Source organism: Eumetopias jubatus, unplaced genomic scaffold, assembly GCF_037043125.1.
Source record: "Eumetopias jubatus isolate StellerSeaLion01/CBP00866 unplaced genomic scaffold, mEumJub1_p1.0 scaffold_3, whole genome shotgun sequence".
NCBI lineage: Eukaryota > Metazoa > Chordata > Mammalia > Carnivora > Otariidae > Eumetopias > Eumetopias jubatus.
This window is the reverse complement of record NW_028274809.1, coordinates 43,658,701-43,685,688: the sequence shown is the minus strand read 5'-3', so window position 1 is coordinate 43,685,688 and position 26,988 is coordinate 43,658,701.

Here is a 26,988-nt window from a genome sequence, read left to right as displayed (position 1 = left end):
ATTGCCTTTCTTTAATCCTATAGATGTTCCTCGACTCACAATGGGGTTACATCTCCAGAAACCTGTCATAGGTTGAAAATACTGTTAAGTCGGAAATGCATTTAATACACCTAACCTACCGAGTGTCGTAGCTTAGCCTGGCCCACCTTAAATGTGCTCAGAACGCTTGCATTACCCTACCATTGGGCAAAATCACCTCACACAAAGCCTATTTTATGATCGGTGTGTAATATCTCATGTAATGTATTGAGTACCGAACTGAAAGTGAAAAGCAGAATTGTCTGGGTTGCCTGGGTACAGAAGGGCCATAAGCCCATCGGCTGTTACCTTCAGGGTCATGGGGCTGACCGGGAGCTGTGCCTCAAGGCGCTGCCCAAGGTCACATCACCAGCCTGGGAAAAGATCAAATTCAAAATTCCAACTATGGTTTCTACTAAATGTGTCTTGCTTTTGTGCCAGAAAAATCTCAGTCAAACCATCATATGTTGGGGACCGTCTGTAAATCTTTTGTGTTAAACAACTCTGAAGGGTTGGCCCAGAGGTCTTCTTCCTGGGATCTTATGTTCACACCTAAGTGGAAACAGAGCACACTGCCCTTTTCAGCACTGCTCCGGAGGCAGCATTCATAGCCGTCATAAAGGAGAGTACGCATGAAGGCCACTAGAGCAGAAACCCGCTGCTCCTTGAAAATGGCCCCATTTCCAGCAGCTTTAGTTGCTTTACCCTTGGTGGACACATTGACTTCAGTGGCATCTGGAGAGTCTTGCCCTCCTGACAGTAGGAAGACCTGAGCTCCACCCTCCGACAGCCTTGATTTCTGAGGCTGCCGAAGCTGCACTGGATGTTCTGATCTTGCATTTTATGTTCCCAATAACATCCTAGCTCTTTGTTTTTACTTCTGGTCTGAGAAAATTTAAGAAATAATTCTGGCTTGCTAAAATCTGTTTCCTATCATGTCTTAAATTAGCCTGGCACCAATTTGTTGGAATATCTGCCCCAGCTCTGTGGGAAGAAACTGATGAGCTGGCCTTGAATTTCCACGAGTGGATGCCAACCACGGTGTGTCCTGGCACTCGTTTCGGATGCTTTTTGCCAAGGGCAGAGTTTCACTTCTGATTTCATAGCGAATCAAACCCTGAGCGGGAAGACAGCCATAGACAGGAGGCAAAACAGCATCTCTTCAGTCTGTCAGCGCTTCTCCTTCGATCTCTCTCCACCCTGGGAGGATCCATTGATATGCAGCAGGGAAAATACAGATGAAATGCAATTTGGTGAAGGGTGAAAAAAAAATCATAGGAAGTTTCCGGACAAGGCTGCCACATCAGCAGTGCAGGGAAAGCATTTCAGCTAGGGTTCCCACCGAAGAGATGCTTACTTCTGAGGCCTGCCAGGTGCTATGCTGGATGCTAAAAACCTCTCCTGGAATGGAAGTAATAGCACACTTACTTTTGTGCATGCAGAGCCTCCTATTTTACCCCTTTTAGACTGAGAAAGACCCTTGCCCTTCTGGAGCACCATGATGCTGCAGACTGAGAAATATATAATCATGCACTTCTTTTGTTGTTTCCTGAATTATGCAGGGTCTTCTTTCCAGTGAATTCTCCTTTGGAGGCTTCCTGAAATGTCAAGTCTATTACCTCCTGCCCAGGAAAATCCATTACAGACTTGCACAAGTGGGGCCAAAAAAGAAGACTTTACCAGTTCATGGAGACGGAGCAAGGGCTGTGGAATTGGAACTTCTGCCAGTGTGCATTTTTGGCTTTTTCTCCCCTGCCTTTTATACTAAGGAAGTTTGTTGAATGCACATGTTTCTCAGGCCTGAGAGGTGTTGTAAAGCCCACAGAAGTCCAGGAGGGACAATATCCAAGTCTTAAATAGATATTGAAGGATTTTCTGCCTCTCCTTGAATCTACACCCTTAGTAGAGCCATCTAAGTAACAGCACTAGAGATATTCCCGGGTGCCTCTGAGATTAGAAGGGATGTTGGGGGGTCCGGCCTCCTATATGATCACAGATGCAGAGTTATAACAAAAATGAGGAGCAGGAATGCTCATGAGTGCTATGCACTAGAATAGATGAACTGTGTTTTACATGTACGCACAAATACAAAATTGAGTATATCATAACCAGGATATTGACTTTGATATAGTTTCCTGATCTTATTTATATGTATAACAAATGGTATTAACCATAAAATATAAATTCTTTAAAAAAGAGTATAGTCTAAGAAATAAAGCCTCTGATGATTATGAGAGTATATGTGTGGAAGCATTAATTATAATTCAGAAATAGCAAAAAACAAAAATAAATGATATTATGGCATATCTCTTAAAGGCATACTATTCAAGTTATTGTCACTTAGAAGTATTAGAAGTTGTATTTTCATTTTCTGTATATTTGTTGTATATTTATTTTATTAGAAGTGATTTTTATTTTCTTTTCCTTGCTTTTTTTCTATATTTTTTCATTTTTTCTACGATTAAATATTACCCTTATGATAAAAATACAAACCATTTAAAAGAAGAAAAGAAAATTTTCCTTCGGCTATGATGGGAACACAGCCTGCAAGTGAACATACAAATATCTAGAATGGTCAGAATTACCTTTAAAATGTCCTGGTTTAGTTTGCTAGTAGTATGTGCTGTTTGGTTGTTGCTCCATCAATGATGTATGTATGTACATATAAATATTTTCAATTACGTAATTATAAGCTCACATACCATTGTAAGAAACAAGGCAGAAAGATCCCTTGTACACTTTACCCAGTTTTCTCCCATGGTAACATTTTGCTAAACTATAAATAATATTATAAAATAATATTATATCACAACCAGAATATTCACATTGATGCAAAATACCAGTCTTATTCAGATTTTCCAAGTTTTACTTGTGCTCATTTGTGTGTGTGTGTGTGTGTGTGTGTGTGTGTGTATTAAGTTCTATACAATCTTATCACCTGTGTAGGTGTGTGGCTACCACAGCTAAGAGACGGAACAGTTCCAACACCCAAAGAGTCCTTTTTGTTGTTCCTTTTAGCAGCACACTCACCTCCCTTGTGCCAGTCTCTCATCTCTGGCAACCACTCATCTGTTGCCATTTTTAAAGTTTTGTCATTTCAAAAATGTTATATAAATGGACACTATGTAACTTCCGGGGACCGCTGTTTTCACTCAGCAGAAATCCCTAGACACTGGCTCTAATTGGTGCAGCCATTATAGCAGTCTACCCCTTCTGATTGCTGAGTAGGGGTCCATGTTATGTATGGACCACTGTTTAAGCATTCACCTGTGGAGGGACATCTGGGTTGATTCCTAGAGTGGGCTACTACAAGTAAAGCTATGAACATTTGTGTATAGGTTTTCATGTGACCATATGTTTTCATTTTTCTGAAATAAATACTTAAGGAGCACAATTGCTGGATCAAAAGACAGTTGCATGTTTAGTTTTATAAGAAACCTCCAAACTGTGTTCCAAAGTGGCTGTATCATTTTATATTCCCAACAGCAATGTATGAGTTGTCCAGTTTCCCCATACTCTCCCCAGCATTTGGTATTAACCCCTTTTTTGTTAGTCATTCTGATAGGTGTGCGATATCTCATTGTGGTTTCATATGTGCACTTCTGGAACTGCCAGTGATGTGGAACATCTTCATGAGCTTATTTGCTTTCTGTATATCTTTTTTGGTGAAATGTCTATCGATGTCTTTTTGCCCCTTTTCTAATTGGATTGCTTGTTTTTTTAACTCTTGAGTTTTGAGGATCCTTTACACATTATGGGTAGTAGTCCTTTGCTATGTATGTGATTTGCAAATACTTTCCCCCAGTCCGTACCTTTTCTTTTTATCCTGTCACATGGGCTCTCACAGAACACAAGTTTCAAATTTTATCATGTCCAGTTTGTTGATATTTCCTTTTATGGATTATGTTTTGGGTGAAGAATCTAAGAATTCTTTACCTAGTCTTAGGTCCCAGGCACTCTCTACTACATTTTTTCTGAAAGTTCTATAGTTTTATGTTTTACGTTAAGTCTACCATCCCTTTTGAGTTAATTTTTGTATGGAACGTAAGGTTTAGGTCAAGGCTCAATTAATTCTTTCTTTCTCTCTTTCTTTCTTTCTTTCTTTCTTTCTTTCTTTCTTTCTTTCTTTCTTTCTTTCTTTCTTTCTTTCTTTCTTTCTTTCTTCCTTCCTTCCTTCCTTCCTTCTTCCTTCCTTCCTTCCTTCCTTCCTTCCTTCCTTCCTTCCTTCCTTCCTTCCTTCCTTCTTTCTTTCTCTTTCTTTCTTTCTTCTTTATTTTTCTTCTTTCTTTCTTTTTTTTCACCTCTGATGTCCAATTGCTCCAGTGCCATTTGTTGAGAAGCTATCCGGTCTCCATTGAATTGCTTTTGCCCCTTTGTCAAAAATCAGTTGGGTATATTTGTGTGGGTCTCTTCCTGGGTCTCAAGAGCATTTTGACACAACAGCCACTTCACGTGGAGAGATGGAGAATGAGGAGTTACTGCTTCACTGTGCATGAAAGGAGAGGGGTCTCTGTGGGGTTATTAGTGTAACAGAGCCAAATGGAGAATCAGTGAGTGAGCACAGAACCTAGCCCACAGAGGAAACATCTGCCCAGCAATTGTTGAAACATCAGGTCTGAGCTTTAAAAAAAACACTCTTGCTCGAGGCAGACAGCAGAAGAGTGCAGTGAGTTCTCTGCCCTCCTATTGTTTCTCACTGTTTTATCACTTAAAGGAAATGGGGCTCTTTTGATTCTTCACTATTTTCTGTTACAGATGATCAAAGCCCAATTTTTAGGATATCTCTTTGAGCTCCAGTGTTTGCCAGAGGCTACAATTATCACCTTCAAAGTAGTGGATTTCCCCCTCAGTCCCCTGCTGCTTATGCATTTGTGAGTGTCCAGACTGTGGCTGAGTGAGCAGGATGCCTCTCAGATTTTCTCATGCTAAGAGGTCACCATGAATCTGGGGGACCCCATGAATCACGTTAAAAGAAACCTAGTTCTGACCCATTTACCTCCTGCCGGTGTCTCTCTGTATTTTCTCTGAGTCAGGATGCTACCCATGACTTTGCTTTAAAATTGTTCACCTTCTTTGATCATTTGGAGAGGTGTTTGAGGGATAAGCTATCTGTGATCTTGAATTTGCATGGTTACTTCTACCTGTACTCCCTCCACCTTTCCTTCAGGCACTTAACTCCTTTTAATCAGAACAACCTACAACATGGATGGTGCATACAACAAATGCTTAGAAATTTTCTTAATTAATATTAAGGGAATAAATCACCTATCTCTCTTCCTTCTCTGTAAGCCATTTATACTGTCCTGTCCTTTGACATTTTCCCATGGGAGTGTCTTGCTTCCCTGTTCATGTGTCTCCTAAAACAAATGGGAAAAAAATCTCATCCTGTGTGTGTGTGTGTGTGTGTGTGTGCACGCGCCTTGCTTTCTCTCCCTTTGTGTCTCCCTCTTCCTCATTATATTTTCATCGTATTTCTTCTTGTCTTCCTTTCAGTAGGGGTAGTGAATTATAACTTCTGTGGTGTGAAATATTTATGAGGAATGAAGTGTTTCCATCATAGATCCTTGAAATTCTAGCTTCTTAGACTACATGAAAATAGTTTCACATGCAGTTCAAATTAATTCTCAAACTTTTAGCAATGGTAAATGGCACTTGTTATTTGATCGGTCAGTTAGCAACTATTTACTCTCAACCCACTATGCGGAAGGAATAGTGCTTGCAGTGGAAGCTATCAAGAGTGCAGTCTACTGGGCACCTTTGGTTCATCCCAACCCAGGCCAGTCTCATTGTCCTGAGAAGCCCATAGGGAGGTCGGCGAAGACACACGGACACACTCAATCATGGGACACTTCATGTGAAGTGTATGGCAAAAGCTCCTCATAGGGAAACAGCCTGGTAACCCTGGACCTTTTCTGCTTAGACTGCATGGTATTTGGCTTTACTGAATCATGCCCTCTGCTGATCCTTGCTGATTCTTCACCCTATATAAACCTACCCATCAAATAGTCGAATGAACAATTATTTCTCCAGAACTCATTTCCAGTCCATAATAACGAACATGCTAAGAGCTTTGATACATAATCTAAGTTAATCTTCACAGCCCTTGAAGTCAGGATTAGTAGTATTATCCCCACTTTATAGATGAGGAAACGGAAGCATAGAATGTGTAGAAACAAATGAAGGTCACCCAAATGAGAACAAGCACAGAGCTTACTACTATAGCAAAGGAGTCAACCCCCATCACTTGTATTTGGCAGAGACTAAGCAGACGAGTGGGAAAACTTTTTAGTGGAAAAAAGGGAAGACTTCAAGTCTGCCCTGCTTGGATGCTGCTGGCACAGGGAAGCTGTGGGTAAGCTAAGTAGAAGCAGGGCATCCTGTGTCACTGGTTATGGGAGCATAGGTGGCTTTCTCTGGTTAGTCCTAAATTGGAAGTGGAGGCAAAAATTATGGAGGTTGTCAGTCTTCAACCAAGTCCTGACCATTTGAGACCAATGTTTCAGAGGTGTTATTTGGTTTCATTCACTGGTTGCTAGATTCAATGGTCTGACTTCCTGGACTGGTTACTGTAGGTAACAAGTTGGCTTTCTGGGCTGGTTGCTGCAGGCTGATGATCAGAGTTCTATTTTTATATATCGTCTGGCCATTGCTCATCTGTATAGTCAACCTTTCAAGAGTTTAAGCAACTTGTTGATGGACAGATAGCAGAATTAAAATTCAATAAGAATGAGAGTATGAATTTTACCACCTCAGTATACTGTCTCTGTGGAAGGATCCCCAAGAAAAGGGTGGCAGAGAGAGCCAAGTCGCCAAATCTGGTTGCACTTCAGCTGATACCTGCTGGTGAACCCTGCTGGTTGTTTGATCCATCCAAGCCCCATCCTCCTTCCTAAACAAGCTCAGGTATTAAGTCTTCTTGCCATGCAGCCAGATGGCCTCACTCCAAGAACCCTGATTTTTCTAAGTTGAACAGTGGGTGGCATTGCCCTGGTCAGCCTTCCCTTCCACCCCCAGACATAACATGTGACCTAGTTTGGCCCAGAGAGGTTGGAAGACGGTGGGTGGATTTGTTTCTAGCTGGGTGGCAACAAAGGAGCACATATGCACCCTTTCCTACTGGTGGCCATCAGTGACGACAATGGCAACCGACCTCAGGTGAAGTCAACTCTGTGGACAACCGAATCAGAAGGCAAGAGACATCAATGAACTAGTGGCTTGACCAATTCTGCAACTGCCCCTCCTCCTGACTTCTATTACATGAAATAATAAATTTCTTCATTGTTTAAGCCAGTTTGAGTTGGGCATTCTGATGTAGAGAGCCAAAAGTATCCTAGTAAACACAGCAGCCTAGCAATGTATCTTTGCCTTCATACCCTGTCCCAAGTCCAGTGGCAAAGTTTTGGACATTCAGCAGAGCAAGGTGGCTGAGAGCCATTGCACTGGGCCCAGAGCAGCTGCATTGCAATTCAGCTTCACCTCTTTCTAAGAGCTGCCTTCAGGCAAGCTACTTAATTTCCCTGTGCTTCACCATTTTATCAATAAACTAAAGATAATGGTAACATGCAACTTACAGGATTGTGAAAATTATAAGAGCTAAAATGTGTCAGGTGCTGAGAACAGTGCCTGGGTCATTACAAGAGCTAGAACCGTGTTCATTGTTGGTAGTATTATCAGAAACTCAGCAAACATTCCCTTACCTTTCTTTCTTCCAGAGTTAAAAAAAGAAACTTCCTTTTAACCGTTCAAAACCTGAAATCATTTTCATTACTGAAGCCAATGAGTCCAGTTTAACTTTTTCACCTCTGCTTCAAACGTGTAGCCAGCCTCCAGCAGCCCAGGAGCAAGGACAGAGGGAGGGGTCACCTTGCCTCTTCCTCTAGACGCCTCGTGTTCTGACAGCTGATGGTTCCACCCTGTGTTGAACAGACTCACCTTTGCTTTCACTCTGCCTCTTCTAATGTGTTTTTTTAAACCATCTTAATAACAGCCTTGTCAACATCTTTCCTTTAAAAACTGTTGAAAAGCCACCACTTTCAGACAATGTGTTCTGAGGGAGCTGACATGTAGTCCATTCATGATTATATCAATGTTCTAGCTCCCTTTTCAAAGGAGAATGCTTAACGAAGAAAAGAGAAACTATGCCCTCCAAGTGCTCACTCTGTGCCAGGTACTTTGCTTGAACAATCTATTTCTATTAATGACACACACACAAATTGAGTGATTTTCTTTTTTGAGAGTTTTGTATCAGTCAGACTAACCTGGGTTGTATATGAGTAACAAATAAGCCCCCAATTGTTGTTTTAAAATAACAGAGACTTGTATCTCCCTTCAACTTACACATCCTCCTCAAATAATGGGGGTGGGAGAGCAGTGCTTTATATCAAGAGTTGGCATATTTTTTCTTAGAGGGCCATTCAGTAAACATTCTAGGTTTTCAGGCTATATAGTCTCTGTTCCAACAACTCAGTTCTGCCGTTGTCACTTGAAAGCATACACAGACTAAAAGGTAGGGTTGTATTCCAATAAAACTTTATTTATAAAAGCAGGCCGCCAACCCAGGGGCTGTAGTTTGTGGATCCATGCTCTACGTCGCCTTCACTCCAGCACCCAGCCTGGGGGAGACTCCCGTCATTTGGAGTGCCACTCACCAAGTTGGCAGGAGGAGAAAAGATCATGGAGAGTCATGCGCCAGCTCTTAGATGCCTCACCCAGACGTGAGCAGTGTCACTTGCATGCGCATTTTATTGACTATAGAGGATCACATGGCCACATCGAAGTTCAGCAGACAGAGATGGTTCTGGGTGGGCCTAGGAGAGGAGGATCCCAAACACCGACTAGAAGCAGTGATGTCTACCCTGTATTACAACATTCTTCCATTCATCTCTCTCTGTGGCTCTCATTTTGCTGAGCTGTGCGTTCCTAGTTAAGGAAAGCAGTTATAAAGCTATGGTTTCATTTATGCTCTTACAGGTGTATTACTCAGTTTCCGGATAAACTCGTCCTCTTTTCCTCTTTTTCCTGCTTTTCTTGTCTAGCCTCTAGGCTTGTTATTACTCAGCAACCAGAGCGCTAAAGAGCCGGAGGGAAAGTGATGTATAAAATGCAAATGCATCCACCTCAAAGGTGGTGTCTGGGTCTTATACCACCACCTAGGAAAGTTTCTTCTGGGGCTCTTGTCAGGCTCGGGGGTGCAGATATTTGCATATTGTTGATTATTTTCTAATTTACACAATATATTCAAAGTAACCATTCTTTGTGGCAATATCTGCCTTGTGTTGGACAGCTGTGTGTATTAGGTGTGTGTGTGTGTGTGTGTGTGTGTGTGTGTGTGTGTAGGATGAATACTAAAGAACCAATTTGGTCAACTTTTTCCATGGGTTAATTTACATCTCATTACCATCTTGTTTTCCTCTCTTTCCTCTTTACATTTTCCCTTCCCTTTTTCTTAATGAGCCCTGATGTTTTTGTAGAGTCAAAGATTGGAGGGTGTGGGAGTTAAAGATAACTTTTTGGTTAAATTCCCCTCGCCTATAGGCCTGATCATACCTTCCTCCAAATTTCTTGCTCTCATCCATTGATCTACCCATCCAGTATCTGAATGGGTACCTAACTAGCTGCCAGGCTATGTGCTAGGCACATAATGGGGCTATAACTGTGACTAAGAGAGACACAGCCCTTGCCTTCATGCAGCTGAAGACGTCAGTGAAAAAAAAAATTGTGATAATTGATGAGAGACCGGAAGAATTCTGGAAGTTGGGGATGGTAAAGGAGCATCTGTCTCCTGGAAGGTAAAGCAACAGGAGGGGAGAGTTCCACTTATTTTGCGCAGGTGGGAGCACTATCAAGGGATTTTATTTAAACATTTTTTTCTTTAACCTTTTGCTTCCATTGTTTATACCACTGCTATCTTTTGCTCTGTTTGGAGAACAACAAATAGCCAGCAAATTCTCAGAAGATTTCCCATTTGTAATTGGTTTCTCATTTATCTGGGTTTGGCTTAAAGATCAAATTGCCTTTAGGGCTGCTCCAGCTCCTTGCTGGAAAGAGTGGGCTCTTTCCCCACCCATCTGTGTACAGCGTTCCTCAGGTGAGAATTCACACAATTTGGATAGAAGCACAAAAACTTTCCAGGAAATAAAGGGAGCAAGACACGCATAACTTCTTTATTTTGTGGATGTCAAGGCTCAAGATTGAGATTTTGTGTTCTCTATCATCTTCTAGTTTTCTTTGGCTTTAATTTTTTTTTAATTTTGTGGGGAAAATGTAGATCTGGTTGGAACGCCGACCAAATGAAATGAATACAATACTTAAATGTAAAAGTATTTTATCTTAACATAAAATCAGCACATGTTCAAACTGACAGAATCATACACAGTGGCAACTCACTTATTTTGCAACCTGGAAAAATGTGCTATTCCATAATACAGAATTTCCAGAAAACTTGCTATCTCTTTTGCTTTCTCTTTTGTGAACAAAATTAGAAAAAAAAACTAAGCTATTTTGAATTAAAATATTCCTATGGTATTTCCTATTTCTTAAACTAAATAGAATTTATTCTTTTCTTGATGACTCCAGGCATAATTACTAATTCAGACGATCCCAATTTTCTGTAGCATATTGATGCCCTTGGGGCTTACCTAAAAGGTCTAGGACAATTTATCTCAATAGGTATGTAAAACTATTTACATGAAAACACATTACAGATTTGATAGATTTTTTTATTTGTTATCTGGTTTTGTTTTGGTTTGTTTTTGGTGTCTCCATTGTTAGGGGTGTCAGAAGTTCCTTCTCCCAGGCAAAATGTATCTGTCTCTAGTAACCACAAAACTAAAAATTTATTATTTTTTGTTTATTTTGAGCATAGCTATTAGGATAAATTTTGATGCATTTAACATTTAGAATGAAACTAACAGCGCTAAAGCAAGATAGATTCTCATGCGTAAGAATTCCAGAGATGGGCCATCCAGGATGAGTATGGTACATCTTGAATTTCTTAGGGATTCAGCCTCCTTCTAGCTCTCCACCACAACATCTTCAGGGCATATGTCTTACTGTCACAGTTCCAGATGGTTCCTAAAGCCATCATATCAGGGTTCCAGCCAGCTGACCGGAGGTAGGAAGGCAGAGGGCTGGGTCTCACCTTTATGGGATACTTCCTGGATGTGGACCTTGGAAGCAGCAATTAGCTCACTCCTGGGCGGACGAGTAGCGGCTATATGCACTAACACAGCGGCACTAGTTGTTTACAAATGTTCTACCTGTTGTTAGATATTTTGAATATCTCCCCTCGTAAGGATTAGATAGATCTTCCTAGTCATATGCTAAGGACTCACCAATGCAAGATCCCCACACCTCACTCCCTTGAATATCTAAATCTCCTGGGGGAGGCAGAAATAGGTTAATAATTCTTCTATTTTACAAGGCTGACTTGATCTGCTCTGTGGCAAACCTAACGTATGCAAGGTTATTTAAATTAGGACTGGAAAGGTGTCTCTGAAGCTTTCAAAGCAGCAAAAAGATTTTTCCTTAATTATTTAAAATCTAGCAGTAATGCATGCTAATAGTCAAGAATCTCTAAACCAGTGTTTCTCAAAATATGGTCCCTGGAGCAGCATCACTGGGCAATTTGTTAGAAATGCAAAGTACCCGGTCCTATTCCAGACCTACTGAGCCAGAACTCTGTGCTTTAGCAAGCCCTCCAGGTGAGTCTGATGCAAGCTCATGTGTGAGAAGCTGCATTCCAGGTCTAGGAAAGCTATCCTCAGCCTTGGCTAGACATAGAATCCCCGGGGGAGCTCTTAACAAATCTGATGTGCAGGCGACACCCCAGACAAATTAGAATCTCTAGAGGGGGATCTCAGGCATGAGTTCCTCAGATGATTACAAGATCCATTCGAGGTTAAGAACCACTGACTGCTTTAGGAGCGGTACTTCTCACATTGTAGCGTGTATAAACATGACCTGGAGTACTGATTACATACGAAGATTCATGCCCAGAGATTTCGAATTGGTGGATCGATGGTGAGGCCCAGCACTTACAGTTTTAGTCGATAGTCCAGGTGATGTTGTTGCAGAAGATCCAAGGACCACTCCTTAAGGAACACTACCTTAGAGCCAGGATTGTTGGAGGAATCTTGAGGGAGGGCGGCACTGACGGGCAGGAATGAAGCCAGAGGTCTGAGCATTTAAAGTTGCAGGCTAAGAATGCCTGGGTGGCTCAGCTGGTTAAGTGTCTGACCTTGGTTCAGGTCACGATCTCGGGGTCCCGGGATGGAGCAGCCCCCCAACCCCAGTCAAGCCCCATGTCCCTGAGTCGGGCTCTGAGCTCAGCGGGGAGTACACTTGCCCCCTCTGCCTCTCCACCCACTCATGCTCTCTTGCTCTCTCTCTCTCTCTCTCGCTCTCAAATAAATAAATAAAACCTTTTTTTTTTTTTTTAAAGTTACAGGCTAAAAGAATTCAACAAATGAGTACATGGAGAAGATGGGGAATGGAACCGCAGGCAGGTGGCGAGGCGGTTTAAGTATGGCGTCCCTGTCAACCATTGCTTTTACTGACCTGGAGAGCTAAAGGGCTCTCTTCGTGAGCAAAGTAATGACACCAGGAGACTGACCCAAAGAACCCATTAGGTTGCACGGACCTGTGCTGGGGGCTAGTATAGCCTAACAAAATGAATACTCAAACCAGGAGCCGGGCCGTGGCATGAAAACCAAGACTTTGGAGTCAAGCAGACCTGGATTTGAATCTGGAGGTCATCACTTGCTCGCTTTGTGACCTTGGGCAAGTTCCTCATCTCTCTGACTCTGTGTTCTGATCTTTCAAATGAGGAAATTGATATCTCCTTCATAGGGTCATTATGAAGATTAATGTGAGAAGCACTTGGCACCCACTAGCCTCACAACAAAGGGTAGCTATTGTTAATCTGCGAACCATTTATCTGTTGGAGTCTGGCTTCTAATTTAGTGTACCAGATGCTCTCCAGCAGTTTTGACATCTTGAGAAATCCCTCCAGCTCCTCTGCATAGACACAGAATTCACAATGAGCAGAGACATGAAAACCTATTATCTTTAAAACTAAATGAAAGCAACTAAGAATAGATAGTCTAGGGAATTTTTTTTTTATAAGACTTGCCCATGATTAAGTCCTCCAAACCATTCTCTTCGAGTCTATTGAGCAAACTATACCCATAGCAATCTAACTGGTAAAAAGTTAACTTGGGAAAATAATCTTAAATACTTTCCCAGCTGTGTCCTAATTGTATGTTTAGGAAGAGTATCCATGAATTTTTTACTGGGGTAACATCAAGGCTAGATGCTGCTAAAGAGAATTTTACAGTGATTCATACTGTGTTTCCTTATTCAAGAAAGCCCGTCCTAACTTTCTTACGGTAAGCCTCCGGAAATAAAAGAGAATATGGTAGAGGAAAACATTAAGAATTGAAGTTGGGAAAGAATTCAAGGAGTCACCCAGTTGATTTTTTTTGTTTGTTTCAGACAGAAAAGTCTAGCCTGGCCTGAGGCAGAGGGAGACTTCTATCAGCCTCAAGTAAAAAGTTAAAAGCTCCTTATCGCTTGGCTGCGTTCCTCCTGCCCCAGGATAAACATGGGGGAAGGGCAGCTGGGTATCACTCCCATCATAATTACCCCTCAGACTCTTGAAGATGACAACGGAGTCATCCTCTGTCCTTTTCTGTTTCCAGTTCCTTGAAACTGGCCTCAGAGGCTCTGTCTTCCTACCCTTTAATCACGCTCGCCTTGGTGGGCCGTGGCCACGCCCCCTGCTTCTGTGCCCGCCGGCTCTCCAGGCTGGAGCCGGGCCACGGATGTGGCGACCCGGCTGCGCTGACAGGAATAGGAAAGCCCCTCTGTTCCCACAGGCGCTTGGAAGCCAAGAAAAGAGTTAGCAGTCCTCGCCTGCTCTACGTGTAGAAAACTGCTGTCCACAGGACCAGGCGGGGACGTCGTGGGGCCGGAAAGGATGGTGTCGGAGGAGCCTGGCCCCGAGCCCAGCTCGGCTTCAGCAGCCTCTTGCCCCGAGGCCCATTGCTGCCAGGCCTCCTGCTCCTCCTCCTCCTCCTCCTCCTCCTCCTTCTTCTTCTTCTTCTTTTTTATTTACTGCATTATTACTATTTTTTATTGAGATATAATTGATGTATAACGTTATATGAGTGGCGGGTGTACGACACGATTCGATATTTGTATCCATTGCAAAACGATCACTGCAATAAGTCTAGTTACCATCCGTCACCATACAGTTACCAACATGTTTTTCCCTGTGATGAGGACTTTCGTGATCTACTCTCTTAGCAACTTTCAAACATGCAATACAGTATTAGTAACCAGAGTCACCATGCTGTACAGTACGTCCCCAAGACGGACTTCTTTTTAAGTGGAAGCTGGTACCTTTTGACCCCCTTCACCGGCTATTCCCTGCCTCTGGTAACCACCAATCTGTTCTCGGAATCTCTTGAGTTTGGTTTTGGGGGTGTTGTTGTTGTTGTTTTAGATTCCACATATGAGTGAAATCATACGGTATTTGTCTTTCTCTGTCTGACTTATTTCACTTAGTATAATGTCCTCAAGGTCCGTCCACGTTGTTGCAAACGGCAAGATTTCGTTCTTGTTTATGGCTGAGTAATATTTCATATATATACCATTCTATATGGAATATTATGTATATATAATGTGATATATATATCATATTGTCTTTATCCATTCATTCATTGATGGACACGTAGGTTGTTTCCATAGCTTGATTATTGTAAATAATGCTGCAAATGAACATGGGAGTGTGTATATCTTTTTGAGTTAGTATTTTAATTTTCTTTGGATAAATACGCAGAAGTGGAATTGCTGGGTCCTATAGTAGTCCCAATTTTAATTTTTTGAGGAAACCCCATACTGTTTCCCAAATTGTTGCCAGGTCTTCTGATTTTTCTAAAAAGTAAAATATCTGACTTTTGAAAGCTGTTGATTAAAAAAAAAATAGTCAACCATCTCAAAAATATTGAAACATTCTGTGGGCAAACAAAACATGTTTAGAGGTTGAATCAGGTCCTGGGCTTCCTGATGATCTCTGTCCTAGTTAATGGAATATAAACAAAAGACAGGTGTGGGTGAGGGCCTGGGGATGAATTAGGGACACAGACAGATGGGCAAACTGATTTTTAGCAAGAAACAACCACAGAAATGAACAATGATAAGCATACATTTTTAAGAGGCAAGAAAAATGATTAATAAAATACTAAAGTAATTACCATTTTAACCCAGTGCCTGGAACATAGTAATGTTCCAGAAATCTTTGTTGAATAAACACTTTACTTTTTAATATTGTTTTGCCATTATGAAGCATTTTGTGATTTCAAAACAACCCTGAGAGGTAAGAATATTATTCTTCCCATGCTCATTATTTGCAAAACTCCACAGCTAGGAGAAGCAAACCAGAGCTAAAATGCAGATAGTTCGTTCTTCATTATTTCTCCCTTTTGGTTCTTGTTTTCCTAAAATCTAGAGCTAAAGTTGCAGGGAAGCATAAATGGGGACTGGTGTATGTGGTGTGATCTGAGAGACCATCCTCCCCTCCTCCCACAAGGAGCCCCTTCTCCTCACACATACTAAAACAAAACAAAACAAAACAAACAAACAAACAAAAAAACCCTCAGACCACAGTGAGAGACAAGGAAAAGTAGGCTTTGCCCACCCCCCCCTTTCTCTCAGTCAACCAGTTCTCTTCAGAGGCAACTACTATAACCACCTTATGTAAGCGGAACTAAATATTTTATGTATTTGTGTTGGTGTGTGTATGTTCTCCCCACCACTATCCTTTCACACAAACGGTAGTATTTTATTTTGCTGTTTTTTCCTTGCTTTTGAAACAAACTTAACTCTATATTTTAATAATTGTAACATTCTCTTTAACCAGATGCCTATTGATGAATCTGTAGGTTGTTTCCAGTGTTTTATAAATAATGCTGCAGTGAATAACTCTGCACATCATTTCACACATGCAGAAGGAAATCTATCGAATAAATACAAGAGGAATAGCTAAATCCAAGGGCGTGTATATTTTTAATGTTTAAAGCTTGCCCAAGTGCCTCCTCATAAAGCCCAGTGTATACACTCACAAGCAATGTATAGAATGCTATCATCCTATTTTGTAAAAATCTGCTTTCCAGTTTATTTACCTACCTCCATGGTCACACTCTAGACAATCCAAAACCACTTCATTTCTGAAATCCAAAATTCCAATGCACATCAAGTCACTGTTACTCCGTAATGGCCATGTTTCAGAGTACAAAAAAGTGCCCCAGAAATTCCATTACTAAGAATTTGTCATGATTAAAAGATCAGAGATGTACACAAAGATTTATTTATATATATGTATAGTTAGATTTATTTATTAAAATAGATTTATTTATATATATGAAAATAATTTATTATATATTATATATATAATAATATATATAATTATATATATTATTATATATAAAAATTATATATATATATTATTATATATATAAAATATATATATTATTATAATATTATATATATTATATATATAAAAATTATATATATATATTATTTATTAAAATAGATTTATTTATATATATGAAAATAATCTACAACAGGGGCACCTGGGTGGCTCAGTCAGTTAAACATTTGCCTTTGGCTCAGGTCATGATCCCAGGGTCCTGGGATCGAGCCCCACATCGGGCTCCCGGCTCTGCGGGAAGCCTCCTTCTCCCTCTCCCACTCCCCCTGCTTGTGTTCCCTCTCTCTTTCCCTTTCTCTCTCTCTCGCTATCTGTTAAATAAATTAATAAATAAATCTTAAAAAAGAGAAAGGAATCTACAACAGTCGAGTGGATTGGTGAAATAAATTATAGTATGCCAATAAAATTTTTGTTTTTGAAAAATATTTAACAATTTGGGAAAATATTTACACTATCCCATCAAGTGAAGAAGCATGTGACAAAAGTTATATGTAAGTGTGCTCCCTATTTAAAAAATACAGATGCACAAAGGAAAAGACTAAAAAGCACAGACTAATATTTCAATAGTTGTTATTTGAATGGTCGGATTGTGTATGATTTTAATTTCTTTTTTATGCTTTTCTAACTTCTCCACAATCAATGTGTACTTTAACAAGTTACTGAAGTTAATATTTAGGAAAAGGGAGAGAGCGTGGAGGGGAAGAAGGAAGAGCGAGAACGCCAGCAGGGGCTCGGGGTCGGGACGGCTGAGTCTGGGTTCTAGCGTTACCATGTAAGAGGCACACCATTTTAGGCCAAGTCATTCCATCTTTGTGTCTCACTTATTAGTCTCATTAAAAGGACTAATAGTATTTACCCTGCCTCTCAGAATCGTGACTATAAAACAGTACACAAGGGTGTTTTGGGAAAGTATTGCATTTTGGAATAAAAGACAGCATTATTGTTATTCATTCATATTGTTTAATCACAGCTTTCCTTTCTGTAACTTGAGTTTTTAGACAAACAGATTTTTTTTCATCTAAAATGATTAAATCGAATGCACTGTTTCCTGTGGGGCTTTCCAGGCATGTGTGAGAGAGAGGCTAAAAGCTTCAGTCTGTCAAGAAAGGTGTCCATTTTACTGAAAGAAGAAATAAAAATTTCTCCCACTTACCCAACTATCTGAAATCCCCACCTTCTTTCTGCCTTTGGCATGAAGTACTGAAAGCGTCATGCCAAAATAAAAAATGATTTGAAAAGGAGAAAATTTCTCTCATGCTTTACATTCTGTGGCATAAAACCTGTGGCCAGCAGTTTGTGAAGAGAACAGGGAAGGTGGGTAGAAGGCTGAGTCACAGATCACCGCTCTGGGCAAAGTATTGCTCACCCCACTGAGAGGATCCGAGTAGCCAGCAGTTAACCTTACAGCCCTGGATACCCGCAAATTAAACTACTTAGACTAGCATTTAATACTCTCCAGGGCTTAGTTTCAAAGTGCCTTTGTAAGATTATTATGCAATACACAATCTACCCTTCAGCCAAACTCAAATACTTTTGACTTTTATTCTTTGAAATTTTAACATTTCTGGGACGCTTGGGTGGCTCAGTCTTTAAGCGTCTGCCTTCGGCTCAGGTCATGGTCCCAGGGTCCTGGGATCGAGTCCCGCATCGGGCTCCCTGCACCGCGGGAAGCCTGCTTCTCCCTCTCCCACTCCCCCTGCTTGTGTTCCCTCTCTCGCTATGTCTCTGTCAAATAAATAAATAAAATCTTAAAAAAAAAGAAATTTTAACATTTCTGTTGTATTTTTGCCAATCGAATGAGTATAAAATGGTATATGATCAGGTTCCTTATTTGTATTTCTCTAATCAGTAATAATATTGACCGTTTCTTCGTATGTTTATTGGCTTTATGTGCTTCTGCTGTATGTATTAATTTCATTTGTTCTTTATCCTAATTTTAGGTATTTTTCTTATTAATTGGTAGAAACTATTCCTGATACTAGTCATTTTGATACTAATCATGTGTGTGTTGTAAATATTTTCTCTCAATTTCACATTTCTCTTTCATTTTCCTTTTCTTTAAGGTATCTTTTGATAAACAAAATATATTAATTTTAATATAATTTATCAATGTTTATAGAAGATGCTTTTTAAAAAAAAACCTGTATAAGAAATCTTAAGATTCTTAAGAAATCTTATAAGACTGAAAGGTCTAAATCATACTTACTTCTGTTCCTTTTTTATTGAAGTATGTATAATTAACATATCATTAGTTGTATTAGTTTCAGGTGCACAATATAGTGATTCAACAGTTCTATATGTCACTCAGTGCTCATCACGTCCCTATTGCTCATCAAGTCCATAATGGCCATGCCCTTCATTTTATAAAGATATTTTTGCTAGGTATAGAATTCCAGCATGCTGGAGCATATTTTGCTTTTCAGTGTGCTAGTTATCTGCTGGCTCATGGTAATTTTGACAAGAAATTAACTATTATTTTGCTCCTAGTTACTTACTTTTCTCCTGATTAAAAGTCGCATTTCCCTGCCTCTTTTGGTTTTAGAATTGTATTATCTGTTATTATCTGTATTATCCAAAAGATGATCCCTTTTTAGTATTTTTTGATTAGATGCTGGACATTGTCATTTTACATTGTTGTGTGTCCGGATTTTGTCATTCTCCGGATTTCTGTCTCCTCACCTCGGTGAGTCCTCTGTACTCTGCTTGGCTTCCCCTGCTTGCTGTGCAGTCTAGAAACTGCCTGCTTGTAGAGAGCCAGAGTGATCATAGGACGACTTTGAGTCCCTTTCCTCAGAGATCACTTCCCTGCACTACTTGTTTTCGAATATCTGAAAGCTTGTTTTTTTCCCTACACTTCATGCAATTTTCTTGTTGTTTACAAAGAAGGCACAAGTCCAGTACCAGTTACTCTGTCATTTTTTGCCAAAAGCAGAAACTTTGTAACATTATAAAAATAACTATCCGATCAACAAGCAAATTAAATAAAGGTTTCCATGCATTAACGAAGGAAGAGTGTATCATGAACCGTGAATTATGATTAGTTCAGCCCACAACCTTGAAGCCCTTTGCAAAATAAATTGAAAAAAAAAACAACCCCACATCTGTACTGTCTGTTATTGCCCACAATGCCGAAAGCCCACATCTTTTAGCAAATGCACCACTGTTGCTATTGTGGTGCTGGTACCTGACTTTTACTTTTCTCTGTTGTAGCCTAATCCTCCTAAGTATTATAAAGAGGTATGAGATGCCATAGGAGTATTTGTTATTTGGACAGGAATCAAAGATTGCTAATGAATTCTTCCAGAATGAAAAGGGTGTACTATGCCCTAGATTTCCAGAATTCACTCCCTGCTCACATTATTCCTTTTTTCTTGCATGTCTCATTCCTGTTCTTCCTCAATACTCAGATGATAAATCATCTCCTTTATTTACTCTTTCCTTGTCAATACATTTAAATTGAGACTTCGCTTCCTCTCCTCTGTGTTTCCACATAGGATAATTATCAATTCTGGGTTGTATTGTATTGTGCTCACACATGTGTCCCATTTGCCCCCCACCCAGTAGGTTGTGAGGTCATTAAAGGAAGGACTAAATTGTAATAACCATTGTGATCTCCTAGCACCTTGGACCATGCCTGTCAAATAGTAGTGCCAAGTAAATCATCACTGAATGAAAGATGAAGGATAATGGAAGGGCCTCCAAGACAAGTTGCCCTTGATACACTTTTTTACCTAAATCCAGCACTGTTCATTGCAGTCTCTTAATGCAGGCAGCATCGTTCTCTGGCCGTGTGCTTCAAAGGTCAGCGATCCTGATGTGGTTATAGCTCATGCCAACCTCTCCTCACCCGGAGTTGCCATGGAGACTGCATGTTCAATGGAACTGCTGGTAAGACTTCATGTTTCTTTTCCTTTTCATCTGCTGTATTCCTCTGCCAATCCCCTACCCCATTGTCAGCCTCTCTCAATCTGGAAACTTCTGTGAGCTAAGGATAACAGTAGTTTCCATATGCATACTTACCAATGGAGAGGAGATATGTATGTGTTTAAATGATAGTTTCTCAGTCCCTCTCTGATGCAGTTTCCAACATTGAGAACACTCGGCTTAGTGATTTTTGCCTCTGTAACTTTTCCTTTCTTCAGTGTGTTGGCCTATTTGTCTTTAATCACCCAGTGATTACAGAATTAGTCTTCAAATTGCTGTATTCTTTGGGAGTCTAAGTGAGCTGGAGGTCACAGGGAATCTCAAGCAGAGAAAGGTTTATTCATGTACTTTTGGAAACTTGTCGTGAGCAGTCTCTCAGTTATTTCTTGATGCCATGTAATGCCCTGGGTACTGGAGGTGCAAATTTGAGTAAGTTTTAGTCTTATGAAATTTATCATTTAGATAGAAAGATGGATAAAAAATATGCAGTGCATGAGTGTGGATAGCAGGGGATAGGGAACAGATGGGATGCGCTGGAAATGTAAAGAGGGAATAACTTGGTCTAAGAAAAGAGTACGGTAGCTCAGTATCCTTGGGAAAGCAACATCTCAGCTGGGTCTTCTAGAATGAATAAGAATTCGTCAAACAGAGACAGTAGGAAGAGAGTTCAGCAGGATGGACTAGCACAGGCAAGGGCGTGAAACATGAAAGATTATGGTTTGTTTGGTAGCTTTGGGAGGGAGGCAGTGAGAGGAAATTGTTGGAAAAGTAAACATGACCCCGCCTGTACTTTTTATGATCTGCTAAGAAATATGGATTTGTTTCCATAGGCCCCTGTTTCCTATATATTAGTCATTTTCCCATCACTTTCATGTTATCACCATGTGTAATGTATAATACCTGTACCCATGTTCACTTAATACTTTCCTTTAAATCAAATTTCACTCTCCTTACTTAAAATAGTATCTTATGTAGTATTTGATCACTTAGAAAAGAATATATATCACATATATAAATTCTGAATCAGAATAGTAGAGTGGGTATTCGTGAACTCATTATGCAATGTAAGAAGTAAACGTTACCATCCAACTTAAGAACTAAAATATCTCCAGTTCCATTGCTCTATTTATCTGCTTCTTCCATCCCTGCCTCCCCCAAGAGATTACCACTACTCTGTATTTTGTGCTCATTATTCTCTTGGCTTTTTAAAGAATTTAATCTCCTATGTATAGATTCATTAATAGCATATTGTTTAGCTTTGTTTGGTTTTGAGCTTTAGCTTCTGATTTGTGACAGCCTTGTGGAAGCAAGATTGGACAGGAGCGAGTCTGGAGGTGGGGAGCCCATTTAGAGGTGATTGCGATCATCTGGAAAAGAGGTGATGCGAACCTGGATTAGGGCAGCAGCGGGGGAAAGGTCAACACGAACTATGTCAAAGACAAGATTGCTGAAACCAAGGGATCATATAAAGAACTATATAGTATTAGCTTCTTTAGAAATCTGCCCTTTGTGATATTTCTCATACTAGAAATACAAAATTCTTTGTTTAAGTTATTGATAGAAATAGTTTGTATTTGATCCTTGGTGTGCTGGTGGTTTCCTGTGGTTTCCAGGGAACAGGGAAAAGCAAACCCATATGCCTCCTTCCTAGAAGGTCTGCTCTGTGACCTTTCAAGGTCATTAAATAAAAGCAAGTGCCTTTGCGTGGTGTTTAAGTGTGGCATTTTATGATACTACGAGGCAGCTAAACCCATCCTCAGATCTTTGTTTTTTAACTCCACAACAAGTTCTTCCCTCTAGGCCATAACGTCTTCAATTTGCTTTGTAATTCAGCACAACCAGACTTCCCCATATTTGTTTTTAAACAAAAATCTCACCATCTTTTTGTAATTTGTCCATACAGCATCGCTATTGTTTTCAGAGTAACTTTGGAAAGACCCAACAGTTTGGGCAATATTTGCAAACTGTAGCTAATTTAAGGCTGTCTACACTACGGGAGATTTTTGACTTTAAAATAAGAAGTTGAATTAGCCAGTTTTATTGAGACTAGAGCAATTAACTTATAATTTGTGGTTGGCTCGAAACAACCACTCCCTGGAAGGGGAGTCTAGGTACTCCCCCAAGTTCTCACCCTGACCTGCATTGGGCAATTTGAACAGAGCAGAGTGGCTCGGAAGAAGCATTTCCAGCCAGGAGGACTCTCATGCTATACCAATTAGATTTGGAAACTGGTTCGACTCGCTGGAAAAACCACACAGCGAGAATGTAAAAAATACAAAGTGATCACTTGTGAAAATACAGGCAGAATATAGTAATTGTAAGGTTAATTTAAGTCATCTTTTGAGAGTCCATGCCCCCTCCCACATCCCTAGTCGTTTAATCAAGCAATTTTCTTAGTTTGAGCCAGACTGGTTGTTCAACAAATGGACAGACTAGGGAAGTCAGTTATTGGGAGAAAAACATCTTGGATAAATTAGCCATGTTCATCAGTGGTGGAATTCGGATAGTCTCCAGTGGTTCCTCATGCCTCCACTTGGCTGTGCCCTCCTAGACTACTCAGGTCAATTACACTAATGTTTATTTAGTACCTATTATGTACAAGTTCTGTTCCTGGCGCCTTGCTAAGGCTGTATTATTTTTCTAATGAAACTGGGCAACTTGGGAATATCTCAAACAAGTTATATAATAGGATCCCCTATCTCATTCTGAGGAAGTGATATTATTTATCTCAAAACGAAAATTGGACAGATTAGGGAAGGAGGGAGGGTGTGGGTCATGGTGAATGGAGAAGCTGAGGAGAGTAGCTCTGTTGTTTCATGCTCCCCAATGGAAATTCTGGCAAATGCCAAGCAGGAAGCCTAGTGCAGGAAGGAATTTGGTGGTTTGGGGATTTGGGGAGGTAGGCTCTTAGGATCTACTATTTGATGCTAGATCAAGACGTGGGAGCTAATTCTAACGGACTATGATACAGTCAGGATTTTGTGGTCACCTTGATGGATTGACAGTACAATTCTTTCACATGCCTGTTCACCCAGCCATTGCTTTTATGAGAGTATATACTTCTAGTCTGGAGTTTTCCCCCTCCGAATCAGAGAGTTTAGCTTTGTTTTTATTTTTTACATCCTAATGATTGATGGTGGGGAGGGGAAGGATGAGACAGGAAGCAGATAGATAAACTGACAAAAATGACAAAGTATGATTTTAATGTTTCAGTCAGAAGAACAAACAGCTGTTTATGAGTTGTAAGATATTGTTTGGTCCTGAAGAGTAACACAGATGTAATTAAGTCTTTCAACTCAATGTTTTATCCAGAGAGATCTTTTCAGAAAGTCAGATAGTATTTATCTCATAAGAGTGGCCCTCGTTTATGGAGCTTGTTTATGTGACAGCTGTTATAACCAGGACGTCTGGACCCAGGAGCTGGGAATACATTCCCAAATTGAAGCTCTCGATACCCATGGCATGAAGGAGTAAGCATGCAAGTACAGGGAACACAGTATCCCATATGTGTGTCGTGCTTTGTGCCGCGTTCAAAGCATGGTCACATCTATTAGAACGTGAAAGTGTGTTGCTTCCTGAAATTCGTTGCTAATGTTTTTTCCCTGATGGTCACTTGGCCCACCATTCCATAGACTGTGTTATTGAACTATGTTTAACTAAGAATCTTCGGGTCGAAAAAGACGTTCGGTGACATTTTGGTCTGGGTCTTGGGCTGTGAATAGATCCAAAGTTCTTCCTTGAAATGCAAATACCCCTTGGAAGGACGATGTTACTAGGCAACAGCTGAAGATGTGATTGTTCACATCTTAGTTCATAGTACTTGGCAGTGACCGGAAAAGAGACAGAGAGAGGGAGTTCCAAGGTGATAAAGAAAGTTAGCTAGAGGAGGAGGGTGTCTCCAGGAGGGGAGGGAGCGCTCACTAGAGTGCCAGAGACAAAGTCCATCTCTCCAGGGGCAAACTGGATCAGAGGCCTCTGCTATCTGCTTCGGGACACAGCACCCATCATCCTCGGGTTACTTGCTTGGTCAGCCCACAAATACGTTCTGTACCTAGACCAAGTTCTTCGCAGGTAGGGACTCTTCATTCCTTACCATAGCTTTTCTGCCCTCCTCAGCATACAGTAGACATGCAGGAAATATTTACAGCATGAATGAAAACTTGAATCCACAATTGTATGCCTAAATGTAATGGCTAAACTTCTCTCTTATACCATCTTCGTTTTCAAAAGTAGTCATTCTGGAGCATGCCAGATTTTGAAATGTTTCCTTGTCTTAATCCTCTAGAAGAGATAAGTATCCAATTTCCCTGTGCGATAATACAAATAACAGACAACACTTATTGAGTGCTGATCGAGTGCTGGACACTGTCTTCTCACGTTCTACAGATTAATTTATTTCGTTCCTACCACAGCTCTCTGAGGTGAGAGCTACTATGATCACCATTTTAAAAATTAAAAAAGTCACAAAATTTAAGTCTCATTGTAAACAAATTTTGCCTTTATTACTATGATAGAAGAAAAAAGTGCTGAATGACAAAGAACTTTCTTTTTTTTTTTTTTTTTTTAGAGATTTTATTTACTTACTTGACAGAGAGAGAGAGAGCACAAGCAGGGGGAGCTGTAGGCGGAGGGAGAGAGAGAGAAGCGGACTCCCCACTGAGCAGGGAGCCCTAAGCAGCTCCATCCCAGGACCCTGAGATGATGACCTGAACCGAAGGCAGATTCTTAACCAAATGAGCCACCCAGGTGTCCCCCAAAGAACTTTCTTCTATTTGTTTTTGTCAAACTTTAGTGTGGACTCAAAAAAAATTAAATACGTTACAAAAAGACAGAAAGAGGAATTCATCCCTAGGAAGCCCAGGATAGTGCCTAAGTATATCATTGTAGAGTATTAACAAGTCCCTAAAATCCACATGAATGTGGAGCTGTGTTAGAGACAGCTGTTAAGTGGAGGATCTCCAAAAAAAAAAAAAAAAAGAGGATCCAAGATAGCACAACTGTGTCCACCAGGTGGCACTCGCGCCTCTAAATGCGGGGCCTGCGTGGGGTGGGCGCACTTCCAACGGTTCTGTCAGCGCCCTGGGCAGAAAGACTCAGGGTTCCCAGGCCCACAGCTCTGTATGCAGGGCTAACTGAGGAGCAGCCAGACGTCAGTGCACTCTGCCTATTTTGCTGTCAGAGGAGGAAGTTCTCAGGTGCATAGTCACTGTGGTGTAGTCCACAGATGCAGGTCTGTTTCAAATCCAAATTCAAGTGCCAATTTCTTCAAATCCCAGCCCTGCTAGCTACTATTGTATGACCTTGGGCAAGTTACTTAACCGTTCTGTGTTCCAAGGTCCTTATCTGTGAAATGAGGACAATCGTGGTACCTACCTCTTTCCGCATCACCTGTTCTAACTGCTCTGCTTACGGAAGGTCCAACGGCCCATTCTATGAGATGGAATTAATAATGTGACCTTTCAGTAACTGAGCACTTAAATGTAATGAATATTTTACTTGGCTCAGAATATACCACCAGGAAGATGAGTTTCAGTCTTGAATGCTAATGTAAAGCTGTGACTCTTTACTAGATGTAAGATGGTCGTTCGAAGAGGAAGTATGGATTTAGCCTTTGCAATGAAGGGTTCACTTCTCTAGGTGCTTCTGCTGCAAAGATGAGCAGGGCAGGTATTACCCTCACCCTTGTGAGGCTTCTAACCTAGCAGGGAAGATACATGTGAAACAAATAATCACACAAAAGTAAACATTATAAATGTGCAAAGTCTTTCAGGAAGGTAAAACAGATGAACCTTACCTAGTCTTCAGCTCAGGGAAAGCTTCAAAGAGGAAGTGATAGTACAAGAAACAGAACAGATGAACATGGGGGAAGGGAAAGAAAAATAAAATAAGATAAAAACAGAGGGAGGCAAACCATAAGAGATTCATAACTATAGAGAAAAAACTGAGGGTTAATGGAGGGCGGTGGGCAGGGATGGGCTAAATCGATGAAGGGCATTAAGGAGGGTACTTGTTGTAATGAACACTGGGTGTTATATGTAAGTGATGAGTCACTAAAATCTATTCCTGAAACTAATACTACGCTATATGTTAACTAACTTGAATTTAAATAAAATCTTGGAATTAAAAAAAAGAGATAACAAATATTTCTCAAGCCCCTACCACACACATACATACATACCCCTTCATGGGGTGCAGTCCTGGTTATTAAGTAGCTCATTATTGGAGGTGCAGACATGATGTAGTTGAATGGATTGAACATGCATTGACTTTAGGACAACACCTGGGAGGTTTTGTTGCCCGTTATTTTAAATACACGTATAATCTAATTGTAACACTGACAATGTTTACCTGAGAAAATTTGCAAAATTTTGGAAGTAAACAAATTGCTCCCAATAACTCAGAACCTGTAAAATTAGAAGTAGTCAAAAAAAAAAAAAAAGAAGTAGTTAACATTTTGGTGTATATCATTAGGTATGCATTGTAAAAATGTATCATTATCTATTGGAGTGTGTTTAAGAAATCCCTGATACCTTAGGGTATGTGTGTGTGATTTA